Raw genomic sequence first — 8,525 nt, 5'->3', positions numbered from 1 at the left:
CTGTTGTTATGTATTTGTTTCTTGTTTGCACTTTTGAGGTTTTGAGCTGCTTGAGTGTCTCTGCAAGTCATAGAATGGCCTGGGTTGTGTTACAGAAACTTCCCAGTGTGACCATTCATGAGACTTCTCTGATAGTCACTCTCCCAGTGCCAGACTAATTTCTGGGACCAAAGCTCCTTCACTGCAGGTCGCTCCAGTGATCTGACAGGTGCCTCGCTTGACTCCCTGCGCACCTGGCTCAGAGTCAGACCAGGTTTCCTTACTGGTTTGACCCCAGGTCTCAGATACCTTGTTCCATAAAGCAATTTATTAACAGTGTAGTAACACAGAAACAGCCTGGGCTGGTGCCTCTGAGGAGGGATCTCAAACAAAGGAACTCCTGGGCTTTTACACATCCCAGTTTAAGGCAAGTCTCGCTCTTCCTCTTGAGTCTTCCCTTCTGAGTCTTCCATTCCTGCTGTGTTGCTGTGTCCATTCACCTGGCTAGCCACTCATCTTCATGCCTTTTGTTATGCAAAGAGGTGGCAGTTCACTTTGTCTGGTGTGTCTGGGCTCCCACCCAGAGCTCAATCTGCATCTCTAACTGCAGTTTACAAATCAGCTACCTGCACCAGATGTATTCCTCAACGGTTGGAAGGGACAATGAAAGATCAAGTTCCAACTCCCCTGCTGTGAACAGGGACACTTTTTATAAGACCAGGTTGCTCAGAGCTCCATCCACCCTGGCCTTGAACACTTCCCAGGGGGGGGACATACATATCCAGCTTTTCTGAGCAACCTGTTTGAGTGCCTCGCTACCCTCACAGTAAAGAATTTCTTCCTAATATCTAATCTAAACCTACTCTCTTTCAGAGTGAACCCACTCCCCTTATCCTGTCCCTACATGCCCTTGTAAAAAGTCCCTCTCCCATCTTTCCTGTAGGCTCTTTTCAGGTAACGGAAGGCCACCTCTTTTCTAGGCTGAACAATCCCAATTCTCCCAGCCTTTCTTCGAAGGAGAGGTCTTCCATCCCTCTAATCAACTTGTGAGCCTTTTCTGGATTTGCTGCAACAGGTGGATGTCCTTCCTATGTCGTGAGTTCCAGAACTGGATGCAGTCCTCCAGGAGGGGTCTCACCAGAGCAGAGGGGCCGTGACTGTTACAGTGGGGATACTGCAATACCTTTATCCAACCAGGAGTCCCGTGGAAAAGAAATATATACGGACGGATTCTTGCTAGATGTTTCAGAGATGTTTATTTCCCCAGCCGCATGGCCGGGCTCTGCCGAGAGACTCCTACAGTCAGCACCCGAGCTGCTTTGCCCGCGCAGGGGAACACAAACCAACCAATGGGGAACGAGGCTGAGCAGGGGCAGGGAAACCCCGTGCCTCCCTCAGGGCTCCCAGGGCTACAGGCGGGGGGAGGAGACACCAACATCTCACCCGTTTTATTTTAATAAAAGGAGAATGAAGACAACTGGATAACCATAATAAGAACTGTTTCAAAACAAAACAAGCCACCCTCCTGAGTCTTTAAGTGTCCAAACATTCTCTGGAACATCTCAGGGCTGACAGAAGGGAGACAGAACTCTCTGGACATGCCTGTGGGGAAACTGAGGCAGGAGAGGGTTCAATTTCTTTCCTCCCCCTTTTCATCCCCCACTCGGCATTGGAAAAGGATTTTTGGGGAAACAATTGGCAAAGGCAGGGTTTTGTGAGGGAAACCATGGATGAAAAAACGGATTGGGAATACACTGGGGGTAATAGGACATAGGGTAAAAGGGAAAGGTGGGATTAGGAAAGGGAGACTAGGGGGGGGTTTACAATGGAGATATTGTCTAACATGACTACGATTTTTTGCATATATACTGCCTTTTACAGGAACACCATCAGGCCCAGTGACCTGCCATGCTTGTAACCCTTTTCTACCTTGTATGATTTTGAATTCCACCACCTCTCCATCTCCCAAGCTTGGGATGCATTTTTCAGGGTTATTCCTTTTAATAGCAGTTCTATGCACGAATATGTCTTGCTGGTTATCACATCTTGTTATAAAACCATAGTTTTGTTTAACATTATACCATTTCACTGTCCCTAAGATCTTAGCTACTATGGTCTTTTCCTTTTTCCGAGTGGCTGCTGTTTTCTGTCTCGCTGTGTCTTTGCTCTCTCTTTCGGTCGCTCCCGTGTTGGAATTATCGGCGCTGCTGGTTCCGGCGCGCTTTTCCCGGGGTCGCGTTTGGGGCCGCGCGGGCCGGGCCGGGCCGCGCCGCTCCGTTCTCCGTGCGTCGCCTCCTCTGCTCGCAGCTGCGTTGCCACTGCCAGGCGCTGCATCTCGGCCAGGCCCCCAAGCGATGACCCCCCCGTGCCCCGCTCCAGCGCGCGTTTCGGCTGGGCACGGCTCCGCTCCGCCGCCGCCAGCCGCCGCCCGCGCGCCGCCCCTCTCGTTCGGGCGCTCACGGGGCTCGCTCCACCACGCGCTGCACGGGGCCGGGCGGGCACTGCCGGGTCCTGCCGCTCCTGCTGCGCCTCGCTCCGCCACCGACACTGCGGCCCGCGTGGCTCCGCCCGCGCACGGGAACCGTCTCGCTGCTGCTTGCAGAGCGCTCGGTGCACGTGGCCGAGGCCGCACGGTCCCTGAGCCAGGCTTCCCTTCGCCAGGACACAGCTGACATTGCTCAACAGTCTCGGTTATTAAATAATATTCACGAAAATATTCTTCCATCGGCATATATTTTGACTCAAATATTAACTGGGTCCAAACGGTCTTCCAAAAGCTCTTGGTAAGAATTAAATCCCAAGAAACATAGAAAAAGTCCTTAAACAACCATGCCAGGAAGTGTTTCAGTTCTTTCTGAGCTTGAATCAAGCTAAAATTTACAAATCATTGTTCAAGAATCATTTTAGGTTTAAGATAGATGTCTATATGCGGCTCTGAAAGCCAAGAGTCTTCCCACGGTTCCTCCATAGTTTAGATATGGAATAGCAATACAAAACCAAGAAGAAGAATCCAAAGTTTCCAGGGTTTACTCACACAAAGTCGCTTAGGGATCGGGGATCGTTCTGCCCTCAAATCTCCACCATTATGTTGCAGTGGGGATACTGCAACACGCCTATATCAAACCAGGAGTCCCGTGGAAAAGAAATATATACGGACGGATTCTTGCTAGATGTTTCAGAGATGTTTATTTCCCCAGCCGCATGGCCGGGCTCTGCCGAGAGACTCTGCCCCAGTCACAGGACCCGAGCTGCTTTGCCCGCGCTGGGGAACACAAACCAACCAATGGGGAACGAGGCTGACCAGGGGCAGGGAAACCCCGTGCCTCCCTCAGGGCTCCCGGGGCGGGGGGAGGGACCCCAACACGTGACCTTGGCTGGACATGCAGATTTATAAATTTTCATTAACTGCTATCACCTGTCCTTTTAAAGATAGGTATTACTTTCCCATTTCAAGAGTGTCCTCCACCCCTCCAGATGTCTAAAACCAGGCCATGACTTGAGCTTGATTCTCTCAGGATGGGTGCTCAGGACAGGAGAAGGAGCACACTTGATTATTGGGCACCAACAGTGGTCCTGTGCATCCCACTCTGCTTGTTACTCACAACATTTCACGCGTCATCAGTTCATGTCATTTTTGCTGCTTTACTTTTGCAACGTACAACTTACACCACAATTATTTCCCCCCCAAGGTTAAATCTCCTTGGAGCACACATCCCCATCCTTCCGCATTACCCTCCAAATAACACCCAGGTACTTGAGCAAAGACGATCCCATTAATGGGTTTGACTTTTCTTATAGGGAGAGAAATCCACCCTGATTTTCCCAGCCACTTCCCATGTGTAGTACGAGGACCTTATCTCCTCCCCCTGTGTGTAGGGGTTTTATTTGGGCAGGACCAGGGAGGTTTGCAGATCCCCTAGTGTTAACCAGCCAAGTGGCTTCTGCTCAATTTGCATCCCCATCCTTCCATGCACCATTACCAAACACTTAACATAGTCTTCAGCAGTCCATTATACCTCTCAGTCTTTCCACTGGCTTATGAGTGATAAGGGATGTGATGTATCCACTCAATGCCATGTTTCTTTGCCCAAGGGTTTATAAGGTTGTTTCAAGAATTAGTCGCATTGTCTGACTCTGTTCTCTCTGGGGTACCCTGTTGCCAAAAAATGCGTCTTTCAAGACCTGAGATGGTGTCTCAAGCAGTGGCAATGGTTTACAGGGTATGTTGCCAGCCAGCCAGTTGCTGCCTCTACCATGGTGAGTATGTAATGCTTGTCTTGGTGTGTCCATGGCAGTGATCCAATATAGTCTTATCTGCCAGGCCTCACCATATTGAAACTCCAGCCACAGCCCTCTGTTCCAGGGGAAGTTTACTTCTGTGGCTTGGTTGATTGCAGCACATGCTTCTCATTCTCGAATGGTCTGTGCAATGGCCTCCATGGTCAGGTCCACCCCTCAATGATGAGCCCATCTATCTGTGATGTTTCTCAACCTAGAAATGAAGCAACACACTCTTCAGTATTAGTATGGGAGGTAATATAAAAGCTGGTCTTTATTGGAGGCCTCCAGGAGCAGATATGGAAAATGTCCACAAAAGCCTGCCCACATGGGGTGAAAACAGTTTTTACAAGTTTAGCAAATTAGCATATTTGACAAGAATTCCCAATTAGAAGCACAGGTGATGAGGTAATTCCCCCTTCTGATTCAACCCTTTTCTGGAGCCCCCCCCTTGGTACTAGCTGCACTTCGTTTATGAAGATGTGTCTCGAAGAGCTGTTTTCAACCTTGGTAGCCAGGGAGAACCAAGATAGAATAGGGGTCCTGAAATTTCTTTTGTCGTTCTGCCTAGGAAAACACTGAAGCTACGATAAGAAGCTACAAAAGCTACAAAGCTCCAAATATATATGTGTAAGGAATACAGAGAACAGATAAAAGAAAAAATGCAAAAATCTATAGGCATCTGTTACAACTGATGTTTCATGGCTCCATTGGGTTATAAATAGCTCACCCTTCCAGTCCAAGTCTACCTGTGTTAATTCAGTTTTGGCAGCCTTATCTACCTGTTCATTGTTTCAATGTTCTTCAGTGGCACAGTTTTTGGGCATGAGAACATCCACCTGATGTACCTTTCCAGTCATGTTTTTGACCTGTGCACTGGTGTTCTGCCCCAGTGCAGGTGCAGTCCAGCCTAGATAGGGTTTATCCCTAGGTTGCCAATTGGTCTTCTTCCATTGCTGCTGCCACCTCCATAGGGCATTAGCCATCATCCAGGAGTCAGTATAGAGTACAGGCCACTTTTCTTGTTCAGCAATCTCTAGGGCTAGTTGGATGGCTTTCACTTCTGCAAATTGGCTTGACTCGCCACCTTCTTCAGCAGTCTCAATGACTCATCCACCTCTGATGGTTTCCTGCCACACAGCAGGATCCATCAGTAAATTGGGCATAGCCTCTTACACCTCCTGGTAACTCATTGTGTGGGGGTACTTCTTGTGCACAAGTCTCCTTCTCTGGCAGTGCTCCAATGCTCTCTGCCTTCTGGCCAGTCCATGATTTCTTACAGAAATCCCAACTGAGCTCATGTAATCAATGCTACCCTCTTAGTCCACGTAGCTCTGGCTGTGTGATCGGTCAAGGGGATGTTTCCTTTGAACATCCAGTGTTGCACAGGCAATCATGGAGCTAAGAGGAGATGTGCTTCTGTCCCAACAACTTCTGAGGCAGCCTGAACCCCTTCATAGGCTGCTGTGCAGAAAACAAAGGCCAGTGTCCACAAAGGAGACAGAGGAGTCCTACAGAAATCAACTTTATTGGAATAAAGGGAGAGTCCATTGGGGCATACCCCTGTGGGGTGGGGTCTCTTAAGTTTTTGGAGTATGCAGCCTCCTTTTATCCTTAACTCCCAACCACAGGTTGCCCTCCCCCTTTCCCCATTGGCTGAAGTACTAGGAAGGTACAGCCTTCCCAATCTGCCTACTACATCTATCCCCTCCAACGTATACCCCTACACCATTCTTCTAGAATCTGGTTCTTCCAGGGTATCTAGTTGTTTGTGAAGACATAGACACCCATTTCTCCTATCACTGCTGATACCTCTTTTTTGGCTGGAGTGTAGTGGGTCTCTGATCCTTGATAATCACAGCACCAAACCCCTAATAGCTGACCTCAGGTTTTTCCTGACGTTCTTTGCCAGAGGCTCCAGGTGACACCACGCTTCCCAGCTGCAGTGGAGAATATATTTTGCACCGCTGGTTCTGTCCAAACCAGGTGCAAGAGCTACCACAGGAGCTCTTGTCTTTTTGGTTTGCTCAACAGCCTGTTTCTCAAGGCCCCACTCAAAATATTTCTTCTTCTGGATCACTCAGTAGAGGGTGGGGCTCACAAGCCCACAATAACCTGGAATATGCATTCTCCAGAGCCCCACAAGGCCTAGCAGAGCTTGTATTTCCCTCTGAGCTGGTGGAGACATAGTTGCTATTTTGTCAGCCACACCCATGATGGTGTCCATCCTGCTATTTTACTCTCAAGAACTGCATCTCCGGTGCAGGTCCCTTGACCTTGCTTTTCTTTATGGCAAACCCAGATTTCAGAAGAATCTGAATGAATCTTCTTTTTCCCTTCTCAATCAGGTCTTCTGCTTTATTGCCCCACACAGTGAGGCCTTCTGCATGGCATCCTGTCCTTCAGGTGTGTCAGCTGCACCACTCAGCTTGGTGGTGTATGCGAATCTGGAGAAGTGTTTTCAATTTTTCTTAAGCCTTCATTTTAATGTTTAATTTGTTAATAAGAATTTGTTTATGGTAGCAATGTTTAGCTTTACACCCTTTTGCTACCAAAGTTGTCATTAAATTAACATTTTTCTGGATAAACATTTACAGTTAAGTCAGTCTTTGATGACAATCATTGGTGGAAGTCAGTTACTTTCTGTGGATGCTGTGAAACAGTCCAGTGGCATTACCTAACAGCAATTGCTCAGGGATGTGAGAAATTTATGTCCAGTAGAATCTTGCACTAAAGGCAAAGACAACATGCCATCAAGAAGTCAATCCAGTGGTTCAGAAAAGTAGAAGTAGGTGATCTGTTCATTACCTGCAAGTTGAGTAGGTTTGAAATGCTTCATTGTGCATAGCATGTAAAAGAATTTGCATTTAAAAGTTCTAAAGTGATAAATGACAAAAAGCTTTAAAAAGTATTAGGTGAAAAGTATGAAACTGGAAGTTGTACCTTGTTATATGGAGTTATTTGAACTTCTTATATGTGACATATTAACTTAATTACAGATTAGAATACCACTAATTTTAAGTAACTAAATTAAATTTTGAAGCTTTTAACTCATAATAGTAAATAATTCAAAACCTAGTATTTTTCTTCTCAAAAAGGTATAGTTAAAGTTCTTTTAAGACAACAGATCTCTAATAGCTGCAGTGCTAGAGTTTACAGGTTTTCAGCCAATTAAAATGAACTTGCAATTGATTGTGATAAGAATCCAAACACTGTATTGTGTTAAATCCCATGTTTTGTTTATAATAAAAGTTTTGTATTAAGCCACATTTCTGAATAGAGGTTATCCAAATGGGTTAGGTGCTTATTATCAAGTACTACTTTTATATTGCAGCAGTTAGATCCACTAAATAATATCTCTTCAGGAGTGTTTGTTAGTCTTACAGATTTTTACAAGCTGTGCTTTTTGTATGTACAAAACTTGTTATGTAGGGATTTATTGTATTTAGCATTGTGCAAGTTGTTCTTTAAAAAAGAACTTGAAATACTTTGTGTAAACAGTTCTGGACCAATACGTGAGTAAAATCTTTGTTTTTTCTTTAAAAAAAGTCTGTTCTTTTTTGTTTTGTTAAATTTGTATGGGGTTTCTTCCTATGTTAAATCAGCCAGTTCTGACTAGATGGCATTTTGTGTTCCAAGGTCTTGTTATAGAATGCTTTTAGCTTTAAGTAAAATCAGGTTACTTTTCAGTGTGTAAGAATTCGTGGGAAAACATAATTGGCAAAAATTGTAGAATAATGTACTTGACTTTGCTTTAAATACCAATTTATGAAAAGTGAACAGCTCATTTGGCTGGACAGATCTGATTAACCTTTTAAAAAACCCAAACCCTCAGGGTAGAAAATTGGCACAGGGAGTGTCTGTTAAGACAGTGCTGAACAAGTTGTTTATGTCAAAACAAATGGAAGTTGCTGAAGCTGTGCACAGAGATGTTCAGTAGAGTGCAGCTCACCTATCCTGTATTTTTGGTGGTCTGTGATAGCAGCACCATCAGGCTGGTGCAGACACTGGGAGATGTGCTGGTAGCAGCGCTCTCCTGCTTGGGCAGAAGATCGGATGGGATTGCCAAGCCAGCAGTGTCTGTGTGGCTGCAAGGCCCTTTTTATTGTCTTCTCCCTTCTGTTACTGCAGAACAAAATCTGAATTTTAGGAAGATGAAAACATTATGCTTCTGTAAGAGTACATTCTTACTGTATCTCTCATGGTCCTTGAGCAGTTTGAGAACTACGCAGCTGCAAGTCTTTCCACTAATGTCAGCCTGGTGTAGA

This window comes from Aphelocoma coerulescens, chromosome 1 (genome assembly GCF_041296385.1).
Source record: "Aphelocoma coerulescens isolate FSJ_1873_10779 chromosome 1, UR_Acoe_1.0, whole genome shotgun sequence".
Lineage (NCBI taxonomy): Eukaryota > Metazoa > Chordata > Aves > Passeriformes > Corvidae > Aphelocoma > Aphelocoma coerulescens.
Note: the sequence above shows the minus strand (reverse complement) of the source record.